This window comes from Emydura macquarii, unplaced genomic scaffold (assembly GCF_026122565.2).
Source record: "Emydura macquarii macquarii isolate MOO-44397 ecotype Brisbane River unplaced genomic scaffold, CSIRO-AGI_Emac_v2 contig_1390, whole genome shotgun sequence".
Lineage (NCBI taxonomy): Eukaryota > Metazoa > Chordata > Testudines > Chelidae > Emydura > Emydura macquarii.
The window spans coordinates 9,297,596-9,322,913 of NW_027131527.1; the positions used below are offsets into that span (position 1 = coordinate 9,297,596).

Sequence of the window (25,318 nt, forward strand, 5' to 3'; positions counted from 1 at the left end):
GGTGATGGTCATGATTTTATTATTGGTCTAGTTCTTCATGATCCCAATAGTTTGAACTCCCCCTAAAGTCCATGGGAGAAGTGTGCATAAACCTTGGAAACCTTCATTCATTCCTTCTTGTACTATAATCTGGTGCCAGTCTCTTTCCCTGAAGAATAAGCACAATAGACACTCAGGTTACAGGAAAATGTAGGATTGGGTTTCTACAATAATCCATTTAAAAGAAAAGTGTTTGACAGAAGCAAACACACACTATAATAGTGATGTTTCCCCAGTCTTCCACTCTATTTAGAATAGGAAATAATATTGGGTTGTGCTTTCTATGCAGAAACTTGGCTCCAAGGTAGAGAGAGAACCAGAGCTTTGCAAATTCTGTTAAAGTACTGAAGAGTAGTGATGCACCAATGATGTCTGGAGTCAAGTTAGCATAGCTCAGAGAGAACCAAACAGGGAGACAATATGTGGTGGTAACTACCTTCTTGCTCCCTACAAGTTCCTGCTCTCTAGATTTGGAAGCAGATCAGGAATAACACGGTGAAGCACATGTCTACAAAACTTACTTTAAAGTGTTGTATCTATACTGCAGGATCTAGAGGAAGGTAATATACTAAAACAGCTTTCTATTTCAGATTATTTGATGAGTCAACTCTGTTTAGAGCCTAAAGATTGCAATATTGCACTTTTATAACCATACACCACTGACCTATTCACTGTAGGTGACCAGATAGCAAGTGTGAAAAATCGGGATGGTGGTGGGGGATAATAGGTGTCTATATATAAAAATAAAGCCCTGAATATCAGGACTGTCCCTATAAAATGGGGATGTGATCACCCTCAATCACTGTGAAGGAAAAGAACAAGTGCTTCTAGTGTTGTGAGTCTGAACAGTACAAAGGGAGTGGATCTGAAATCTTATTGGCTAGTCATTGTTTGTTCCACCTAATGGCATAAATCATTGTTAGCATTGTCATCTCTGAGATGAATATTTAGAGAGAGATTGCTCCCTAAAATGACAGCAGCTCCTACAAGATGACGGGAACTTCAGACATATGGGACTGTCGCATGTCCTCAAATTATTACACTTTGAAGACTTTTAAATATGTGAACTCTGAAAGATCGCTTCACTATATTTCAGAAAGGGATTTTTCTTTGTTTGTTTGAAGGCAATCAGGAAGACTGAATATCTTCTCACTACCGTAATTCATTCATTTGATTTTAATTAATCTCTTAGAGGAGCCTTCTATTATGAAAACCAAGGCTGAAAAAATAAGAACTATATTTATTTACTTGTAGGCACCCTGTACTTCAGGGGCCTTGGAACTTGATTGGGAGTTTACAGTTGGGAGGAGCCTGGGAGACTACAACTCCCATGATGCCTTGGGGAAAGGGGAGCGACTCTTCCTCTTCCAGAGAGACAGGGAATGGCATGTGGGGGACTCCATTTTGGTGCTAGAGTGGAGTGCAGCCGAGGCTGGAAGCTGCTGGCTGCCTGCTGCTGGCTACTGCCTGCTGCTGGAGTCCCAAAGCTGCTGCTGAGAGCCTGTTCGATCAGGGAGCTTCAGAGGTTGGTGGCATTGCCCAAGCCAGGGCAGGGACTGAGCCTGGAGCTGCCTGAGGTGGGCCTGCAGTGAAAGTGGTGTGAGTGCCCCCCCCCCCTGTTGTTTGGGGCAGGGCATGTAAGGGAAGGGGCACTGCAGAGAGACTTTCACTGGGCCTGAGAAGAGGCAAAGAGAGAGTCCTTTCAGGCAGGGCCAGGACTGCAGACAGTTGGTTGGGCCAGCTCCACATCTCCAGCGTGACAACTGGGCTGAACTGGAACACCGAACCCACAGAGTGCTGTCTGCTTCAGATCTTCAAGCGCGCCCATGCAAGCAAGGGGTTAGGGCTCTGAACTCTTGGGGAGTGTGCACTCTGCAGGTGGGGTACACAGTGGCAGTGTAAATGCCAGTTTAGACAAGTTTCATTTGTTTTCATACTATTTTTATTAATTGATGTATTCAGCTGCCCTGTGGATTTAACATAATAGTGATGTTTAATTTCAGTCTGTTATGCCATATTTCTTTAATTTAAGTAAAGTTGTGTTAACTCTAATTTAAGTATATTGGATGTTAAGTTTGCATAAGTGCAATTGTTGTTAGACCTGTCTCAGATTATTATTATTATTATTATTATCAGACTAGGTTTAGTTCTGGAAGCTCCCAAGGCCCGCTATTAAGCGTGTGCAGGGGCCAGCCAGGTGGAGGCACCGCCAAGTTTAAATTCCTTTAAAAGTAAAGGGACTGCAGCAGGGGGTGGATAGAGGATTCCCACCTATCCTACATCACCGCTGGGATACTCAGGATCTCCTTTGTTGTTAACAACCTTAGCGCCCTTGCACACAGGTGAGTGTTGCCGGCTCCCAAGTAACCCAGAAATAGAAGGGGGTTACATACTGAACATAGTTTCTTTATCATAAATCTAAATAAAACTATAGACATTTAATTGAGTTTTAATAATAATAAAAAAGGCTCACCAGAAGAGCTTTCAGGCTACCATAGCTCTTGTCTTATGTTTAATGGTGTTTCATTAATTTCATTTGAAATCTTCTTATGTGAAGGTATAATTATGATATAGTGAAGACATAATCATGATATAGTAACACTAAGCTAGATGATATAAAATGATCTGCCAGTAAAACCATGGAAAGACAAAGTCACAGAATGTAAAGTCTTCAAAATGAACTCTTCTAAAACTAAGTGCTCTATCCAGGACAAAATGTGTTCGTTATTTGATGAGACTTCTAGTAGCCACATGGCAGTTCACCACAAAGTGATATTTCTAAAGTTAAATGCCAATCATTTTAATTTAGACCTCAGATTAGTTTAGGTATGATTATATTAACTATCCATTGTGTGGATGAGAGATGGGGAATTGCAAATTCTTCAGTAATCTGCTTTTGGTAAACACTTAAAATTACTGTTGTTCAGGAACAAATTGTATACTCTGACACTGAAATACATATAGCTGCCTAGCACAGTAACCTAGACCCACTAGCTAATTTTATCTATTCCCTGCCAATTTAGAATTAATCCCTCAAGGAGATTCTTGAATGACTCATCTACTCTTGGTTAAAGTTGCATCATTTGAGTTATTTAAAAACATTTCCCTTGTGGGGGACTAGTTCATAATTAGTCAGTCCCTCACACTTAGTAAATTCTTCCTCATATTCATCCTGAATTTTCTTTTGCTTAATTTCAGTTCCTTGTGTGTACTTCTTTGGACCTCCTTACAACAAATACTTCTCCCTATTTGGAGTTCATAATCTTCAAATGCTTATGGCAAGATAACTGTACCATAGTGGATCAGGGAATTGGCTGACCTGTTATACATACATATAAATAAAATATTCTGACTACTGTAGGAAGAATTGCCTTTGGGCTAAACACACAGAACTGGATTCTGTGCCTGGCTCTGACCCTAGGCAGACCAGTTAGGCCAGGTCTTGCATTGTGGGTGCCTAGCCCTAAGCATCTTAAGAAATGGCCTCATTGCAGAGATTATGAGCATTAATGGCTTACGCTGAGTTTATTAGCAAAACAGCGAGAGTCTTGTGGCAGTCTTTTAGGTACCACAGGACTCTCACTGTTTTGCTAAAAACAGACTAACATGGCTACCCTCTGGAACTCATCAACATGCAAGGCGCTGAGTTTATTAGGTGATAAGCACCTATGAGAAACTGCCTACTTATTTAGGCATGAAGATCTGATCATGTTGGCCTTGACCCCTCTGTACACTAATTACTTACCTAGTAAATGGGGATAATATTACTATTCTACCTCAGATATTGAAAGGGTTAACCAATAAGTATTCATAAAGCACTTTTAGATCCTAGGATAGATCTTAGAATCATAGAAGCTTAGAGTTGGAAGGTGTCTCAGGAAGTCATGTAGTCCAACCCCTGTTCAAAGCAGGACTAACCTCAGCTAAATCATCCCAGCCAGGGCTTTGTCAAGCCGCAGCTTAAAAACCTCTAAAGATGAAGATTCCACCACTTACCTAGGTAACCCATTCCAGTGCTTCACCACCCTCCTAGTGAAAAACTTTTTCATCTTAAGGTGATACACTTAGAAAAGAGTACAAATCTATCCTGAAATCAGTCCTTTCCGTATCCCCCAAATTATTTTTGCAGCTATTCTTTACATTTCCTTTAGTTTGACATCTTTCTGGTAATGAGATGCCCATCCTTCTCTCTAAGCCTTGTATTCACTTTCCCTGAAGTACTCTCTTCCCAACTTTTGATCAAGAGCTATTTTGACAAGGTCTGCACCTGTTCCTATTTAGCTGTATATTCTTTCCTTATCTTTTGTTTAGTTATTTAACACAAAAGTAGTTCAGTAGCTTATGCCAATTTGACACTAATTTATCTGCTTCTGTAGTAACCAATCTTCCTTTTGCATTTGTATTGCCTGTTTTTAAAATCCCATATTTCCCTTCTCCATGGTATAGTAATAATTTGTTCAGTGCTTTTTCTCTCCTTATCTTGCTCTGCAAATTCTAACTGGTTCTATGTTTTGCTTAGCTTCCTTGCTCTTCCTTCAAATGCAATTCAGGTTCCTTTTTGTCCTTGGATCTTTAAGTGTATGTATGTATGACTTACATATGTATCTGAAATATACAGGAGGAAATTGATTTGGAAAGCAAAGCTACTGCCTGGAGGCATGTCTAGAAATGTAAGCTGACCCCTATGCAGGAATGTAAACGTGGATGCTGAAGATGGCAGCAAAAGATCTTGAGAGACAGCAGACTTGCTATTCTGACTAGAGATGGTGTTGCTTTAAAAAAAACAAAAAATTATTCACTTTTTCATGTGTGTATCTAAGATGAGTGACTATTTAAACTCCTGAAATGTGTACATTTACACATGCTACAGGGTAAAGAGATTGCTTGAACCTATAACTGCCAACTCACCCTGGATCTAAGGGATGTACAGAGGTGTCCTCTCCCAGCAAATTGTGTTGAACTTCAGGCTATAGTGGGTGAACACAAGGAGAGAATTTAAAAGATGAGTTGGAGACGAAGGTTAGTGTAGCCAATTTCTCTTTCAATAGAAAACCGACTCTCAGCAAAAACTTCAATCTGCTACAATTTAGCTAAGGAGTAAAAGGACTCTTTGAACTCTGTAACCAGGTAGAATTCTGTGATATAGGTAATTGCTGATTTTGTAGGAATTCACCACCACCCCTGTTCCACATCCATACAAATGGCATAGCTGCTTATGCCACTGGCAAAAGGCATTTAGAAATGGAGCTGGGGCTTAAATTATAAAAATAAGTTTGCTTTAAAAAAAAAATTGGCTGCTGCCTAGGCTGTTTTTTCCTTTCTGGATTCCAGTCCTACCAATGAAGAACATCACCAAAGTAAGCTCTGAACATCTAGTATTCCCATTTTTCCCCCCTGCAGTTTTGATTGTATGTGTGGTGATTGGCCTTAGAAAGAAAAGGAAATATAAAGTATCAGAGTGTGGGTTTGCAATCTGTTGCAGTGTAGTCATAAATTCCAATTTGGAGACTGACTTTGATTAGGTAAAATGCCTAGGTCCTTTTCTACTAAAAGAAGGGCAGAAGAGTCAAAAACCATTTTTTCATTTTGTTACTTGGGACAACTCATTTAGCATATTTGGCTCCATCTTCTCTTACTCATCCCATGTCAGCAGGTACAATAGACAGGAAGTTGAAGCGGGCTGAAGACTCTTATCCCACAGCAGAAGAAATTTTGAAGGTAATTATTGGGGGTAAAGAGAGGCTTATAAAACATACTAAGGGATAAAACTTTAAAGCTTACAGTGAAATCAAGTGTCATGCATGAAGTTGAAAGAAGCTGTAGAGAAAAAAATCTCAAACTACAAGAGAGACATCCACAAATGTAGTAGAAATAGTTCTACACTGAAAAAGCTGATGACTTGAAAGTCTTTCAATAAAGAGCAATATACATCTGCTTGTGATTCCAGGCTCCATAGTAGCTAAATCAGAAGATGCTGATTGACTGACTTTCTATACACTTTGATAGATGACAGCTTGACTCTTTAAATAATTGAATGGGCCCAGTCAAACTTATTCTATGCAAGGGCATGTACAGGAATTTAAATTTGACCCCTTTAGGAAGGGCAGATTCTGTGTCCCTTCCCTCCCCTGGAAGGAACTCGCTCTTCCCTCCCTGAGTCTCCTCCCCACCCCATGTCCCGGCCCCAGGAGGAGCTTGTACTCCCTCATCCCTGCCCCCATGGTAGACAAATTCTGTGCCCCTGATGATTATTTCGGGGGGGGAGGGGGGAAGAGCTGTGCCCATGCTTACCTCCGCTTGTGCATGCCCCTCATTATATGAAACCTCCACTCAGTAGCCAACCAGGGCTGTCATAAATCCATAAATTATCAGGTTCCAGATTGCATTCTCCAGCAAGTTCGTGCTAATGCTTCTGTTTTAAATTTTGTGTTATTTTCAGAAATAAAGTTTGGCAAAGTTGGTGGTGGTGGGGAAACACGTAAATGGATACTCAGCACTATTACCTGCTAAACTTCGTGTGTGTGTTTGTATTTGTATTTGTTTGTGAGAGACAGAATTAGTAACTCAGCCTGAGGAAGCCATGAACTTGATAATAGATCAACTTATCCTTTTTCATTAACAAATCCATCTTCGGAAGAGACTATTTGTGTAATAGTTTGCTCTTTTGCTGGATGGATGTAGTCTGAAATGAATGTTTTATGTACTTCATTGTCACACCTTTAATAGATGTGAATAAACAAAGCTTAAACAACTGAGTTTTTCCAGGGAGCTCTGTGGAGTGTAGAAGTATGGAATCCATTGCCCCCGAATTCAAGGACAGAATATAGGGTTGCAACAATGGTCCTTGTGGCTGATATTGGAGGCTATATATTGAAACAGTGCCCGTTGCTCCTGTGTTACCCCTGTGCAAGTTTCTGTGGTGCCTTGAGATTCCTGTAATTATAGATGTAGTAACTCCTCACCACCTCATTCCCAACTTGCTTTCCATGCTGGTACTGGAATGTAGGGCTTAGGTGAAGCTGCCATCCATGTAGTAGCCTTTGAACTATGGGAAATTTCAGACTAAACTTTTCTGGTTGGAGCAGGGAGGGTTATGTTGTCTAATTTGTGAATCATCAGAGATTTAAATGTGGTGTAAAAATCAAATGCAAGTATAATACTTTTCTTTCCCATTTGTTGTTTTCTCCATCCCACAAAAACAAAATCGACATCTCTGAAAATGGCTTTTCAGCTGTAGTGAAAACAGCAATACCACTGTACTGCAAGGAGAGGATGTCTTTCTCCCTCCACAACCACTAAAAATTCCCAAGGTCAATACATATGTCGAACATCTATGCAGTTCTACCCGTAGCCTTCAGTTAATTTTCCTCCAAAACTACTTTTCATGCATTGATGATACCTCCCACTGAAATGGCAGTGATGGTATCAACAGCCTGAAAATGAATGTAAACCAGGTACAATGTTGCCAGAGTCGTAACCATTGTTTTGTGTAGATCTGCTTTTAGCAGGTTCTTGTCACCTTGCATTGTACTGCTCTTAATGATTAAATTAACTATCAGGTGTGCATCTGTGGAAGAGAAACATCTGCAATACTGTGCTAAAGGGTTTTAAGCTGTCTCAGAGAAGTGCTGTATCTTGACCAAAGTGAGACTACTGTTATAAAGGAATGAAATTGAATGTTTTTGAGATCCTATACCTTTTTGATAGACACATTGTGTTCCCTTTACCAGTCAACAGCCTGCTTATCATACACTTGGGGGAATCTCTCTCTGGACAGATGGAAGCACTCTCTCTCAATAACTCTGTCCATTTGAAGTTGGCTTCTTTGCCTGAAGGATCATGGTCCTGGGGTAAGTGCCAAACTTGAGGCCCGATCTTGGTCTCCTTAATATCAATGTGGTTTTGCTATAGACTTCACTGGGAGCAGGACTGGAGCCCAAATTATTAAAATTGATTCATTTGATTTTTATTTTAATCACACTGTTAAAATGTACAAACTGACTGATCTGAACAGACCAATGATTAATGTAGTCCATTGTCCTGTGTTTGGTCACTGTCAGAAGCTTCAGAAAAAAATAGAAGGCTTACCCTCAAGTCCCATAACATTATGCAATACTTCCTAACACGAAACTGGTGCTTATCTTGTACCCTAAGTATCAGGATGGATGTCATTATACTACAGGGACTACTGAATGTAACTGCAGATGATATTCTTCAGTGGAAAAGCAATTATAAAAATATTAGTGACCCCTTGTCTGCATGGGTTTTAGTATGACAGTCCTATAAATGATCTATCTTAATTCAAATTTAGTCATGAAAACTGTCTTTAAAAGCTTTCTTTTCAAATATTACTGGCTGCCCAGAGATGAAGTACAACATGGAACAGATTTTCTTAAACTGTTTGCCTGCCCGTAAATAAATCAGCTTGTCCGAAAGAACAAAGAATCAATTTCATTAGTGCCACAGAAGCAATGAGCCCATTTCTTTGGATTTAAGCTTGTTACCTCTAATTTTTGTCAAATGATGACTAAGTGTGTGCACGGTTTTTATAAACACTTCTTGATCGGTAGAAAGTTAATGTAAAGAATTGGTATGGCCATGCTTCTGATCGTCATGCTGTAATTAGAGTTGTGATGACCTGCCCAACTCCAATTCTGACTAGTGTGTTTGAAGATAGTTTGCTTTTTACTCTCGTCATACAACTTATAGCCTTATACATAGCTAGACTTTCATTACAAAGACATTGCTTGAAGTTTTTGTTTTAAACATTTTAACTCCAGTTCATCATCCTTTAATGTGGTTTGATCTCACTGTGCTGTCACAAGATTTCTTCTTACATGCACTCCAAAATATTTCTTCAATAAGGGGAAAATAAGGGGAAAGAGACAAATGAGGGAAACTCATATGCCCATATATAGCAAGAATGGGCTATTTTATAAAAATTACACTTTTTTTTCTTAGGTTAAAATCATAACAATATGATTTAGGGCTGGAGTTCCTAAAGAGCTCAGCTCCTGTTTTGGCTCCAGAATAAGTGGCCAGATGAAACGTGTGCTCAAGGTGTTAGATGCGGCGTTCCTCTGCGAAACTAGGAAGTGTCACAATAGGAGCTTCTGGTACTCTGTACTCTTGAAAACCTGGCATTTATTTAGGTGCCTAAATGGTAGTTGAGCTCTTTTGAAATTGGCCCCAGTTGTAGACACTGAGCACTTGGAGAAACTATCAAGATTTGGCTGGCTGAAACAGAGTTGCTTTCAGTGAAATTTTCAGGAAGGCTTCTCAGGTCTAGAATGGATTCTGTGCTCAGAGAGCATGAACAATCCAGCCAATGGCTTGGTGGTTAGTGAAGTCACTTGAGATGTGGCAGACCCTGGCTTCAAGTCCATGATGTGAATCAGGCAGAGCGAGGACTTGAACCCAGTCTCACACATCCTAAGTGAGTGCCATAGCCACTAAGTCATTGGCTATTTTGGTCTCTGGTTTTGGGTTGCCTCCAAAAAGCTTAACATGTCTGATTGATCCCAGTGCGGAATGGGAAACTTCCTGAAATATCGGATTTTTGCAGGATGTGAAAAAGTTTCCTGCCCAGCTCTCAGATTGAGTACAATGTGAGGCCTTATACAGGAATGGTTTGTAATGGAAGAAATAGTGAAAGAGTCAAAGTAGGGATACTGCATGTCAAGAACGTCATTTTTATATTAATCCCTTGTTTGATCAAAATAAGCTAAAGTATGGCATGATTTTGTTAATGTTAGCAAAGAAACAGCCTAAGTTTTCTCAACATAGAAAATGTATATATCTTTTGAAAAAGCTCAGGCCAAGGATGTAACAAACCCTTGGAACAAATAAACTACTACTAATTTCATTTAATGATGAAATTCACTGGTGTGTATTTGTGGAATTAGATGCTTGGGGGAGAGAGGAATCCTTGCCATCTTCTACAATCACTCTGAAATAATGGAGTTTAATTGCTGCATAGGGTTGCATAAAACAAATTATTCGTGTTGGTTCAAAGTGTTTTCCCAAGGGTCTAATCTCTGAGAGCCAGGGTGTGTGGGGCAAGATGGTCTAAACTGGAGGCCAACCATTTTCATATGAAATAATAACCAAGCTGAATCATAACCCACTTGGAAACAAACTAGCTCAGTTTAGAGACATATTCTGTGACCTCTACTCATAGTGAATAGTACCTGCCACTGATTAATCCCCTTGAAAACATAATGGATATGTGCCTGACAGAAATGTAGAGGTCAAGACATTGGAAGGTGTTTACATTTACAACATTTATTTTCTACTTATTCATTTTTAATCTCACAAATCTACTCTGAATAAACTCAGGCTTTCTTGTTGATAACAGTTACAGTAGGGGTCGTCAATAGGTGGACTATGTGCCAACGCTGGACTGCCAGGCACTTTTGAACAGACTCTGAAATATTTTTATTTACTTCTTTATTTTTTTTAATTTTCTCTGCAATCTGAACCTTACCCATACCTTGACTAATAAATTTGGACCTTCACAAAAAAAACCCAACTACCCCTGGGTTACATGGTAAAAGAAAAGTGAATTACTAAAAAGTTTGTCTTCTTTTCTATACACTGTTCCTTACAGCTATTGACTTCATAACCCATAATGTATAAATTGGAATACCTTTGAGATACCCACTCTGCACACAAAATCAAGAAAGGTTACATAGCTTGGATGCCTTGACCCTTTGCAAAGCTCTTTCCTTTGTACTAGAGTATTACACTGTTTTCCAGGAAAGCACTGAGTCTCAGAAATTAAAGATGGAAGAGCTCTATATATCAGCTTACCCATGGGCAAGATAACCTAAGTTCCAGGAAATGCATTGCCCATTTGAAAAGATAGAATAAAGGCTTGCTGATCATGAATCTGCTTCATTTCTCCGTGTCTTGCACCGTCTGTAGTCATTTACACTTTTGTAAAGTGGGTGCAAAACATTGCCTAATGAGAAGGAAAGTGTTTTGCATAGGTGTAAATGGCTATATCAGTGCAAGGCAGTGGAGAAAGTTATATTTAAATAATCATTTTAATGGGCCAGATTTCCACATGGTCTAAATTGTCAAATTTCAGAAATCAAATGAGTTACATTGATTCATGCCAGGTGAGTGAGAATCTGTGCCCTTGTATTTTATTAAATCCTTTACTGTGGATGGTGTTCTGTATGCTTATTTACCAAGTTCAAGGTTCACCTCATGCATGTTGCAGCCAAACAAGGCTCCCAGACGAACAAGAATGAATCAGTGTTTTCAGCTCTGATGGCAAGGCACAAAGGGTTTGAGTTCTGAAGGTTTGGTTAAATGACAACTCTTATTTGATTAAGCCTTTCATGTGGATTGTTTTTTTCTGTTTGTGTTTAATACTTCTCAAAAAAAAAAATGGTTAGAGGGTCGTATCTACTGTGTCCAGTGTAGGATTTATTTGGAAAATGTCTTGTTTTTGAGCTGAGGAAATAGTGCAGTAGTACGTGCATGAATTCTTGGCTGGCTTCTGAGAGTTTCCAATGACAAAAGAAGAGGCCATAGCATGGCTTCATCCACTCTGGTAATACCTCTGGATTTGGATTCTTAGCATTAACATGTTCTTAGCATTAACAGGCTTCATTTATGGACACATTTTGTATCCACCTTTACAGGTGCAGAGCGCTCTCTGGCAGTAGTTCTGATGGGGTTCTACCAGGCAATCTGGTTAAGTGCTGTGGAGACTATATCCCACCTGTACAGAGCAGAACCCAACTATGCAGCACTCTTCTTGGCACTGTCATACAGGGAATTGCTTGGAGAAGAGCAGGCGAGGGAGGGGGCAGGATGGGTGTGGCTGCATGGGTACTCCAGTGTACACATTTGTAGAGGGAGTGTGCTAGTAGGACAAGCTATTCCAACCTTTACACTGGAGAAGACTATGTGCTTGGTTAGGAGGCAGGGGAAGATTGCTTCTATACCTTTCTCTGTGGATCTCTTCAGTTCCCAGTTCTGCTATTTGGGTTCAAGACTGGGGTGTTACTTTGACCTTTGAACATATCATAGGGTAGAGCTGTTTGGCAGTGACTTTGGTCACGTAGGTCCCTTGTACATTAAGACCCCCAATTCAGCAAAACACTTAACCAGATGTGTGTGTTTTATAAATATTAGAACATAGTAAAAGCTGTGCATGAAGAATTATCCGTCTTGGAAAATACCCAGGTTTGTATGCAAAAACCAGTCAGTTGGGTTTATTCCCCACATAGTTTTTCTAAATGCTCTTTTACTTACAATGGTGTGCTGTTGATTTTGATCAGATATCTTTCACACATCTTTAGAAAAGCTGGACTAGCAAAATGGCCTTACAGGTAGGTGCACTGATAGGAAAAACATTAGTGGGATTTGTTAATGAAAACACAAACCCAACAAAACAAAAAACAAAACCATGAGGAAGTGCAGAGCTAAAATCCTCCAACTCAGGGGATTTGAAAAGTACAGTCTTCTGTTACGTCGTTCATGAGGCTGAACAGACTGCCTTCCTCTAATGACAAATACCCTGGACATCAGGGGAAGCCCATATTGCTTGATAAATGCAACAGAAATATGGGAATTAGTAGAAAAAATATGTAATTTCACTTCCTTGGTAGCATTTAGTAGAGGTCATTTCAGAAGCAGGGTACTGGAGTAGATAGTTCATTGGCTTGTTGTGATGTGGCATGCCTTGATGTATGTTCAAAATAACTTGACTGTAGGGATCAGTGTTTTTAAAAAGAACTTCCTTTTTTTTCCAAATAAAGTGGGAGGCAGCTTCTGCAAAGACTGGTGGCCATCCAGGACATTCCCTCTTCTGAAATTAATCAATCAGGCTGTAACTGAAGCTTGTCATATTTTACTATTATCAATTCACACATACTCCTCTTGAAAACCATTATCAATTTGTGGTAAAAGTAAAACAAGTCCATGGCTAAAAAGGAAAAGTCTTTCCTTCTTTAATCATCCTTGGACAATAAGATCACCCAGGCTTGCACACCCGATCATACTTCAGTGGATCGCTATTTTTGCCCATAAGGACTTGCATTGCATCTACAAACACCAGCAGAGTGTCAGTCTGTCAATGACTAGCAGAAATCAGAACTGAGCATGAATCTCACTCTTAAGACTAGTCCTAGGGGTACACATGCTAGGGGTACACATTTTGAGGAATTTGACGAACAGCAGTGAAAAGATTGTTCAGAGTATATTTCTCGTGGCAGTGCGTGGCTTTATGATGAGGGTAGCTGTCTACTAGAGTGACCTTCAGTTTTATTCATAAACTACTCTATGTAACATAGTTCAAGTAGTTATATGTATATGGCTTAAAGATTTCATTGTAAAGAAATGAGGGCTAAGCCTCACATGGAACGTCATTAAGAAAACATGACAGAACCCAGGGGAGGCAGCAGTCCACTGGAATGGCTTTTTGGTTTGTCTCCCTGTTACCTTATAATAATGAGAGAGAGAGAGTGTTTGTACATTACTTTTACTTCTCTAATTTGACATATTAAGTATTTTTGCAGGACATGATGCAGAAATATTACAATTTTGAAAAGCTTTTCTGCAGTTAAATCTCAGTTGAACATTATAATGTAAGGATCAGCAAAACTCCATGTGGTTTCACTTCTGCCAGTACTTAGCAGTAGCTTATAAGATTCCTGTAGACAAGACACTTCCTTTGTTACTGATGGTATACACACTTTGTTCCAAGATAAAAGATTTAGTAGGGGAAAAAACCTTCTCTTTTTGCCTGTCGGTTTTAAAAGGGAGTTAGCTGTGTGTGTTTGTATTCTTTATTTACTCAGACAGCCCATTTTTGCTGCATCTGTTTTGTGTAGCATTATCTTAAAACATTTGTCTTCAGAGAGCTATTCCTCCTGATTTGTTGTGTTCTGAAATGAGACACTTTGGGTTCACTCATCTATCAGACATGTTCACATGCAGCTTTCAGATTTATCAGACTGTTTGATTCCACAAACCAAACTGACTTGATAGCACAAATCCTATTTTGAAATATGCAAATCAAGCTACACAGAACACTGGAAAGAAAAATGAAGTATGAAACAAAGGAAAATTTAATAAAATAAATCAGCTACATTATTGCCCTGTTTATCCAAATGGCAATGGTGGGTGTGACAGATGTGGCAATTTCCTGCAATATCTTTAGGAGATCTTCAGTTTATGTATCACTGTGGGCCAGGGATTGTAACCACAGCTCCAATGTGAACTAAAAATAGTGAGTGGTCATGAAAGCAAATTAGCCAGGTTGTAATGCCTGCAGAGATACCACCAACTGGAGAGGCTTACATATATGGATTCAAACTGGATTCTCCAGAAATAGCAAAGAACTCTTGAATAAATAGTGAGTTTTAACTGACTTAAGGCCATCATCCCGATTCAGCAAAAGGACAGAAGAAGGATGAGTATGAGGGCGGGGTTGATCCTTAGGGAAGGGTTGGAATGATTGATACGTGTGAGTGCCCGGGTTTGGCATTGGGGTGAGCTCTGCTAAGCTTCTTAGTATGTGTGTAGAGTCTTTGTTTTTGTCGTCTCTGTAATACTTTAACCTGAAGAATAAATGTGCTTGCTTGCTATGTGGTAACTTACAATTGCCAATTTCCAATGCTGAACTGTTTTGCCAGTCTGGCATACTGGGGGTATTGCAATGTAAGGAGGGAACTGTGAGGCCTGGAAAAACCCTGGTCAAGAGGGAGGGGTAGAGAGAGAGAGAGAGAGAGAGCTGTGGGTCTTTGCCCAAGGGAGGTGATGCTGAGGAGCCAGGAGCCTGCAGTAGGTGCCTTTGGTGGACCACAGAGGAGGAACATGGGTGCAGTTGCTCTGAACTGTGACTGACCCTGGGATTTAGTCCAATAAATTGGCAGTAAAGATGGGGAGTCTTACATTTCCCACTGTTTACAACAGTGGTAGGTTAAGAACTCTTCTGTTATAGGTAAACTAGAGTTAAGGGGGAAGTTTTTTGTTTTTAAATTCTCAGCAAAAGTTGTTTGTGTGTTTAACCATTGAACACTGCTGTACACATAGACAAATTTTCCTAAAGACTTTGGAACTCCTTTTTAGTACAATTTTTGCCCACATAGCTAAAAATGAGGGAGAAAACCAAACACATCTATCCATCAGCCTTCACTTTCCATTTGATGTCTTTAAAGTAGAATTATTTACTTTCCGAAATAGGAATCTGAAAACATTTGAAGCAGAAATGAGAGCTTAGAGTATTCATTATAATTATTTTCTACAGTAGGTGTTGCCAAATATACAGATGCATTATGACAAGATTACATTTTAATAAACATTGCACAAGTAGATGGTTCTGTATATTAAAGTAGCCTTAGGCACACTGTCTGCACAGCTGAGATAACCAAATGCTTTGAAATCTTAACTGAGTTCACATACAGTAAGAACTTCCACTGTCATAGGTGCATATCTTGAAAGTTACTCTTTTTTTATTAGTTTTCAATAAAGAAACAAAAGAGCAAAGGATTAATTTGAACAATGAAATGTGTGAGGGAGTAGACGTCTAGGTGCCATTATGAGCTTGATTAGCGTTCTCTCATTACCACAGAGACGTGAGCACACATCCTTAGTTTTGGAATTTTGCCTCATCTCCACTTTGTATAACTTCCATCATTCCCTCTTTCTCCAGGCTTCCTTCCCCAGGTTAATTCCTACCAACTCTCTCTAGTCCAATCTCTGGGCTTTTTATTTGTTGCCAGGTTTCTTCTGTCTACCGTACCCATTGTGCCATCCCTTGATTACAGGAATAAGCGCTCAGTATTGAGTTTCTTCAGGGCTTGCCAGCCTCTCTCATTGCTGGAAGGATGAGGGTTCCTTCAGGGTTTCCTGATGCCCTCCAAGTGATCTGCAGTGTCCTGAGGTGAGCAAGGATTTTGTTGTTTAGGGCTAACCTGTGCCAAAGGCCAGGCCAATTTTAGGCTGGACTTGGTGCAGTTATTATAGTTGTCACCCTCCTGGCAGACCCTATCTTCATATATCAAGCTCCCTTGTTGTTTTCAGATTAGAATACATTCAAAATAATACCTGAATGCAAGGAATTCTACCCCCTGCTAGGTCAAGATGAACTGAAAACGTGAGATGGCCTGAGCTGCAAAACTTATATTACAATGCCTCAAAACTCGATGTGTGGTGGCATTTTAACATATCTGTAGTAACTGAGGTTTGGCACTTACTCCTGATATCGTCCATGATAGAGAGAAGGCCAAGTTGTGATCTGTCTTTCTGAATCCTGGTTTAGATTCCCAACATGTCAAAGTCTGAGGGTTTTCAGATTAGGCAATTTGGTTCAGGCCATCTCTAATAGGAATTTTAGTTTAAAAACTTGGTAAACATTTCATTAAATGTAGGTGGAAATATCTAATATTAACAGATCACTTCTATTACATGTACAATGTCCGGTCACTGCTCTGTTTTCATTTACTTACTGTGTTTTAGGTTTCATCCTAAACCTAAAATGGAACAAATTAGAGAGATCCATGCTGTGTAATTAAACAGTAAAAATAAGTTTGAAAATGCTTTTAATATCAAATACTATTGAACAAATTGATATATATACTAGGAACTGCACAATATATCTGAGAACTGCATTTAGCAATAACCACTGCTTCTGAACTTATAAAAATTGAACAATCCAGCCTGAAAGTTTATGGACACAGAAAACTTTTACTGCCTCATGCATCCTTTCTGTAATTGCAATAGCTCTTTTTTGATGTTTAGATATAAATAGGATGATTACAAAAAGTAAAAATTGTTGCTTTGGACATCTGAATATTTACTATAACTTGATACATGCTGATAAATTTTAAAAAATATAAAATAACTGGTCTTAAATGATGTAGCAAAATGGAATATATTGATTTCAGAGCTAGGAGCAACACAGGCCTTGGTTTATCTTAAGAATATGTGCACTGATGAACTCTTCCTTTGTCATCCTTCAGTCTCAAGAGACCATGGGTATGCGCCCTGAGAGGTAGAAAATTTACTCGGTTGGTTTTATGGCAGCTGTGGTTGAAGAGACCCATTCAAGAGACACTCTGCTGCATTTGTCACATTTAAAAGAGGTGTTTCAACCCTTTAGGCTCTGCCTTCTGCAAGCTCTTTTCTCCTCTGCTAAGCCAGACTGTTTCCTCTGGTAGCTTTGGAGACCTTTATTGAGCTCTTGTTTCTAAAGGCTGCAGTCCTGAGCATGATCTTCCCAGTTATCCATATCCATTTCTTTGAGGACTCACTTGCACACACCCTTGAAATGCAATTTTGGGCACCCTTTAGATATCTTCCCAGATGCCAATTTGCCATAAAGGATGTCCTTTGGGATGTGCCCGTCATTCATTCGGCACATATGCGCAAGCCAGCGAGGGTGTTTGTCTAAGAAGTGTTTGCATGCTGGGTGTACTGGTCTGCTTGAGCACCTCACTGTTGGTGACTCTATCCCTCCAGGAGATTCCAAAAATTCAACCAAGACAATGCATCTAAAAGCTGTCGAACCTTTTTTCCTAATGAGAGTATAAAGTCCATGTCTCATTCCCATATAAAAGAGTAATGACAACACATGCACGATACACAAAGACCTTGTGTTCTGTCAGTTTGTAGTTTTGCCATATCCTCTAGCTGAGTCTAGTTATTGTTGTGGCAGATTTTCCAATGTGGATATTGTTTCTTTTCAAGTGAAAGGTTGCCTGCGATAGTAGACCCCAAGTATGTGAACGCATTCACTATTTCAAGTTCATAGTTATTGATATTGTTGAAGGGTGCTTCTTCAACTCCTGGGCACATTTTTAGTCTTTTTTTAGGCTTATAGTAAGCCTGAAGTCTTGGTTGGCTTTGGAAAAACTGTCCATGAGGTTTTGGAGCTGGGCTTCTCTGTGGATTGTCACTTCTGTGTCATCAGAAAAAAGGAGATATTGGATAAAGGCCTCCTGAATCTTGGTTTTAGATACAAGTCTTGCAAGAGTGAACAGTTTTTCAATATACCTTGTGTGCAAGTAGATTCCCTCAGTTGAAAAACTGAAAGCTTGTTCAGTAACAAGGAGAAGAAGATCCCAAACAAAGTTGGATCTTAAGAATACGTGCCCTGAGCTACATATGTATATGTATGTGTATATATATATGCACTGTGCTGCATATGAGCTGCATCAGTAGTTACATTTGTGTGAATCCCTAATGTAAACACTCTGCCCTGGTACAAAGCAGGACTTACATTAGTGTAAATTACCAAATAGAGCTATTCAGAAGGGGGTGGGGTCTGTCTAAACTTAGTTACTGCTTCCCATTTTCTATATAGATAAATTCCTCTGGATCGCTGACTGAATCAATTGCACTTACACTCTTCTGAGGGCATGTCTTGTAACTGCCCACCTTCTAAGCCCAGGAGATCCTCTATCATTGAACAGTAAAGTGAGGAAAGTCTGCATAGTGAAGTGTTAGACCACTTTCAAAGGGAAGTAGGGGAGGGTTTTTGCAGCTTAAGAAAGGAGGCAGGAGCATGGGTAGGTCAGCATGCATCTTCTACAAATTCCGTGACCAAACCTGGTCCTGAGAGGTATCACCTGTTGGCTGCTTTTTGGCCTGACTTTCCCTAGTCTGTACCTGATTGAACAACTGTGCTGCCACCGATGGCCTGATATAGACGACATGCTATTCTAGGGGATAGGCGTTATTGCTGATCTAAGCAATCTCCTCCTTTTCCAAGCTGGCAATATTCCAGAATCACTTTGAAGCCTTTTCTTTTTTGTTGGAGAAGTTTGCTCCATCTATTTCTGAGGGATGGTTCTATTTCTGTTGGTTCACGAACTATGCTTCTTATTCCTATTAACTAGCCAGATTTATCTGACGTCTGCACTACTTTCATGTATCTCACCACACAGCAGACGGTATACTAAAAAAGCCCCCTTTCACTATAGAGTTCAATTTACACATGGTAGGTTGCCCTACAGATCTGGGGTCTGGTGGGGAGGGATGGGGGTGAAAACTGGGAGAGCCTTAGGAGAAGAGAGGGGGTGACTAGTGGTATGGCTGTTGGGGATGGCATTGGTTTCCCCCTTTCAGCCCAATGGAGATTCCACAGAAAGCTATAAAATCTTTGCCATAGAGCCCTTCTTGGGGGGCTGGGGTGGGGACGGCAGATCTAACTAAGGACTGGGGAATAGGGGAACTGCCACAAGCATTGTGGAGTCACAAGGCATCTAGTAGGCTTGTGTGTGGGCCCTGTAAGTCTTTTCTGATGAATGGGTGGGCACGCCCTTGACAGCACAATGTTGTGGGAAAAGGATGGATGTCTGAAGGGGATCCGCATGGTGACGCCCCCCCTTAGAACACTCTCACACAGGGTTTGCTGCAAGAGGGGGATACTCTGCCTCTTAATGTTTAAATGCCTGTTGCTCACAGACAACTCCTGTAATATTGGGAGTGGGAGGCTTTCTAGTAAGGCCCAGAAATATCCATTATCTTTTGGTTAAAGCTTAATTCGTGCCGAGCTCGTTAATCTGAATATCAAATGTAAACTGGGGTTTACCTATCTTGATCTAAAATTCAAGCAGAATAAAACAAAGTAAATTAAAAGGGGGAGGGGAGAGCAGGAAGAGGAGGAAGTTCATGCTTCGTTGTGGGCCTGAAATCTCCCATAAGAGCCTGGATGAATATAACGTTCAAAATTATGTCGTCAAGCTGCTAGAAAATGCAAGCTGTTCCAAGTGTGAAAACTAAGGAAGCCTTTGAAACCTAAAGCAAGGTGCACAGCAGGCTCACTGAACTGTAATCCCATTTCTGCTGGGGTGAGTGGAGGGGAATGAAAGCAAGTCTGTGGTGACTTCAACAGGGGGTCAGAGAAGCAGCAGAACTGTGTAAGTATTTTAGGGCAGCAGAGTAAAATTAACTTTCCCTGTCTTAATAAAACTTGCTTACACAAATGTTCCCGAGAAGCAAACACAAAAGAAGTGTGAATATGGCAAAAGGGAACTTGTTTTAACATTTGAATGTTTTCACCCAGTATTCACTCCTCTGTGTGTTTGCCTGCAGTCAAAGGTTGATACAGGACTCTTTACTTGGGGCTGTGACTCATCTCCTGGTTTTCCCCTCAGCTATCAAGGCTCGCTCTTACAATACAGACCATGTCAGTATTGATAGAAGCCTCCTTTCGCAGGGGTGCTGGGACAGTTTTTATAGTGGGGGTGCTGATGATGGAAACCATGTATTTGGAGTTTACTACTTCAAGCCAGTGGATGCAGTAGCATCCCTAGTTCCAGCACTACTGTCCTTTCTAGTCTGTAGCACGGGGAGGGTCTTGCAGGTATCTACTGTGAAATTGTAATACAAATTGATCTCCAAATAAGGGCTGTGCAAAGCAGCCTGTTTTCATTTTCCTCATACTGTTGAGTGAAGCTTTATTTTAGCCGGTGTTTGCAAATGTGACTAAGGGCTCAGGCTTGAATATGGAACTCAAGTTACGGCACCCAGTTCTGGAATAAGACACTGACTTCAAATCACATCAGCTTTAAATTGGAGTGCTCAGATATGGAAATGGTTGCCTTAGCTTGAAACTTGCAAGATATGGATCTTGAGATGAAGCCTTATTTAAGACTTAGGGAAAAGAAAGCTTTAGGCTGCCTTTCGTTGTTTTTAAATTGACCGCATAGGACGACCTTGTGATGGGCCCTACACAGGTGAGTAGTGGTAGCAAGAGAGGGCAAGCAGCACTGCTCACCCGTAGCCCTGCATAGGGCTGTTCAGTCGTCTTGTTGATTTCTGAGTGGAAGGCATGGATTAGGTTAACACTGACATCCTCCCCAAATAGGTGGAAAGGGGCTCGGCCTGCACTTCCCAGCACTAGATAGTGGAGTTAGGCCGGGCCGAGGAAGTGCACTGTGCTCCCAGTTCAAGGGTTTAGCAGAGGTCGCTCTATCCCATGTAGAACTGTGGAAGGCGCTGTGCCGATTGTACTGGGAAATGCACCTCAGCACTGTCGGCTTTGAGCGCTCACTTATGTGCCTTCAGGCTGTGATAACTGCAGCTAACTTGCATAGACATACCAATAGCTACATGCTAATGAATCTAGTTACTGTAATAGAATGACCGTGCAGGTTTCACTGCAGTAACTATTGGGAAAACAATGAAAAAAAATGGAAAATGCATAAAACTGTCTCTTTGACAGCAGTGATTTATGACTAGTTGGTATAATGGACAACAAGACACAAACATTTTAAAGCTCTTCTTTCTCGAAGCAGTTTTGGAGAAGGATTTTTTTGACAGAAACCCATTAGCTTCCTAAGAAATTAAATGCAATAATGACCACAACAACAATGCAGAATGTGCAGCACCCAATAGCATATTTAAAAGCCATGGTAATTAGTTACTATGTTCCAGAGAGGGGACTGAGTGGCTCAGAAAGTGGGTTCTAGGATACATAACCTGTCAATTCTAGGTAGTGTTGCCTAGTAGGGAATAACCGGACTGAGACTTGAGTTCTAGACTTAGCTCTGCTGCTGGTCACTGTGCCTCAGTTTCCCATCTATAAAATGGGAATAATAATACTTATCTCCTCTGACATCTACAGATGAAAAATGCTACATATGAACTAAGTAGTGGTAATGTTTTATCATTGAGTCTAATGTAGCCTGGGTTGACAGTGACCAAATGTTACATGCTGAAAGTCTGGGGGCCTGTGTAAAATAAGTTGGAGTCCTCAATCCACTTCTGAGTGATCAGGTGTTCACAACACAAACAGCTTCACATCTAGCACTAATGTGTCATCCTTCAGTTGGTAGCCATATTAGGGAAACCACTGATTGAAGAGAGCTATAGACTGAACCAACTTTCAGCCATGATCAGATTGAGACACTTTTGTGGGTACTGTGGAGATTGTCTGTATACATGCAGTCACTTCCTTTCCTGAACACTAAAACAAAGATTTTGATAAGTAACCAGTGACTTTTGGTGCCTCAGTTTTCAGATGCCCAGTTTGCGATGTCTTAGAGGGACCTGATTTTTTTTTCTGAGGATGGGTGTAACACGGTTCAGCTCACCCCCTTGACACCTCCTGCTTGCTATTTGGGGAATCGACACACTGCTGGGCAGACGCCCCCCTCTGCGGTGTTTTGCCCTCCGTCCTGTCTCCGCTGGACCCTCCTTTTCATGACTCAGCCCTCTGGCTGAGTCATAAGCTGTGTTCCCACCCCACCCCCAGAGGAATCTGCAGTCCATTCTAGCCATTTCCCATCGTGGCTACCGTAGTCCTGTCACCACTCCTATGGCAATCGGGGACCCAGGTCCACCCACTACTCCAGGCCACAGTCCAGGAACCCTGTGTGACTGCTTTTTGCTGTGCCTCCTCCAACAACTCTGTGGATTTCCCTTCACTGAGGCTGCCTCGCAGCCTCAGTACCTTCTCCACCCTTGCTTCAGGGCGTTTGGCTCTGCTGAGTCCCAGCAGCAGGCCAGTGCTCTGTCCAGAGTGCTGACAGTCCTCCCTCTTTGAGCTCCTGGGAGTTACTCCGCTCGCTGTGCTCTGCAGCTCCATTTATACTGGCCTTCTGGACCCTGATTGACTGCCACAGAGCCCCTTCCTTTTGCCTACCTCTCATGAAGCCTCCCCAAGGGCCCTCTTAAATCTTTCCTGGACAGTGAAGGATAGGTCCCCCACCACAGTGGGTAATCAGCACTTCCTGAAAATCAAGCTCCCCTACTCTAAGGGATTTCAAATTAGGCACTCCGAAACTGAGATACCCAGAAGCACTAGTCCAAAGTATAAAAAGAAAAGCAAGGATGTATTATCCTAGATGAAAGGTATGTTTGTTGGAAACAGCTCTTCCATAATTCAATTTACAGTAGCCCTGATTCTGAGCAGTGCTGGCCAAAACTTGTGGGATGTGCCTTTAAACCATTTGTGCACTGGCTAAATTCTGAGCCTGCCTGGCCCCAGAAGTAAGTTGGTTAAGTTATAAAATTGGCTGTGAACAGTCCACTAAAGACTGAACTGTGCCAAAATAGTCAGTGTGCTATGCTTATGCCACACCATCTTTCTTCCTCAGATACACTCCTGGCATATCCCTATGCTGGGGGCTGCCTGGGGGATAGTGTAGAGGCATTAAGCAAGCTCTGCATCATACAAGGAAGGAAACTTTTTTTGTTTGTGTGTTTTTTGTTTTGTTTTGTTTTTGGAAAGGGGCCACAGGATAACGCAGAGTGGGACCCAAATATTTAACATGTTCCTCCTGATCCTGGCTAACTGGCCTCTCTTTGGTTTTCTACATATATGTTGGGGGGGAAGGGGAATCAGGAAGGTCTGTGAGGGAAAAAATATTGCTATCTAGAGACAAGGACTGTAAGTTATGAACAGGAAATGACTTCCCCTTCTGCTCCTGTTTTCTTTGAAGATGGAGAGCAAGCAACCTGTGGTCACTTCACCAGATGTTCTCCGTTAAAGCAAAGTCTGGTGGCACTTGCCATCTCTTATGTCCAGTTACATACTGCTGCATTCTTCTATATATTCATACACTTCAATAGAGATTTCTAAAAATTGTTTATATAACATATATATGCACTGAGGAAATCTAAATTAAATCCTTATTTGAGATATGTATAGTATTTAGGTAGCAGGCATGATAAGTGAAATGCATGATTTATTGAGATGGCTGAAGTGTAGCTGTGAGTTATTTCATTGTCTGCGGTGTTCTTTCACCAACAGAAGTTGGTCCCATAAAAGATATTATGTCACCCACCTTATCTCCCTTGTTTTATTGGACATGGATAGGATGTTTTGATTTGCAAAAAGATTGGCTGAAACAGGGGTGAGTTAGCCTGTAGCATTTGGATTCAGACTGGAAAGGGTAAAAATTTGGCTGATAACTTATCTAAAATACTGAATCCTCTTGTGTCTGCAGACCTAATTTCCTATTCTTTCATACTAGGGGCCACTTGGGAGGAAGGGAGCAGTGCTAGTCTCACATCAGGTGCTAGGCCAATTCAGCAGCTGCTGGCTAAAATGACACTGAGAATTTTGTTATTGCTCTGCAAAAAAACAAATTACTGATCAGAATATCTGCACTAGAGAAACTCTAGTTTTAATTTTGGTATTGTTCATGAACGTCCGTGTTGTAGTCCCTGTTCTTGTACAACTAAGCCAGAATTTGCTGAATCTTTTCAAATTTGAAACTTCCAATTTTAATAAATTCACGTTGAATTTAATCCCAGATAACCCTTGAAAGAAATGCTGTCCAAGTAGGATTTATCACTTGGGTTTACTTGGTTGTAACACAGAATATATGATATCTTTGCTGTTGTCTCTTGTCAGGAGGCTACGATGGGCAACAGTGTTTCAGGGACCTTCTTCATATGAAATTAATGACTGATGCAACCACAGAGAATTTTAACATTGAAAGTGTTCCAAAAAAAAAAAAAAAGAAAGTAGAATTATTGGTGCTACCTCTAGTCTCTCTGCTAGCCATATCAATAAGATTGTATCAGAAATTACAGCAGTGCTGTTCACTCCATTACATATGGCTGCCAGCATTCCCACTATAAACTCGTGTTCCCAGGGCTTTAATATTGCTATACAAATTCACATTCAGCTGGAACTTGTTGCACACATACTATATCTAATGAAAGTAAGGATTTTTTATTTAAATCTAAAACATTTTATCCAGCCCTTTTAAAAGTTATAATAGAGGAAAAGAAATCAAGGTTATATGGCTTCAGTTGCTTTTTGGCATACATACTGTAACTCAAAATCAGCTGTCACCTATAGACCTACTTATTGTATTCCCTATCTATGTATTTCTATTGAACTAATGACCATAGTATCTAAATATCTGTTTTCTGTTCTCTTTGTGAAAGGTATTTAGGGAAAAGAACCCAATAAAGAAACTGAATCTTATTTTTTCCTGTGCAAATGGAATAAACCTTTTAGCATTTATTTTTACTTTGCACAGTCATCATCCAGTCTGGTACTTGTGTAGCCTACCAAGAGGGGCACTGAGAGCTTGACCCAGTTCCCATTAAGGTCCCTTGGAGTCTTTGCATTATTTTTAGTGAATTGGATTGGGTCCATTAGAAGTACACTAATTGTAGGAAATACATTTGCTTTTATTTTAAGTTTAGAACTACATGTCAGGATGGGCGCTATATAAATTTAATGAATAAATCAAACTCTATGGCAGACCACAATCGGTGTGGACAAAAGCTATCTTCTCGTATGCAAAACGTATGTGAAACTAGAGGACTTTTGAAAATTTCCATTAAAATT

The 25,318-nt window shown here is 40.5% G+C and overlaps 1 long non-coding RNA gene across 1 annotated transcript in view; it reads left to right on the forward strand.

Moving 5' to 3' along the window:
* The first annotated feature begins 1,519 nt into the window (after positions 1-1,519).
* Positions 1,520-25,318, forward strand: part of LOC137156044 (uncharacterized) — a 339,563-nt gene continuing 315,764 nt past the window's right edge. The window contains exons 1-3 of the long non-coding RNA XR_010920655.1: positions 1,520-1,616; positions 5,690-5,757; positions 7,770-7,889. This is a non-coding gene — a long non-coding RNA (uncharacterized lncRNA). The remainder of the gene's footprint in view (positions 1,617-5,689; positions 5,758-7,769; positions 7,890-25,318) is intronic.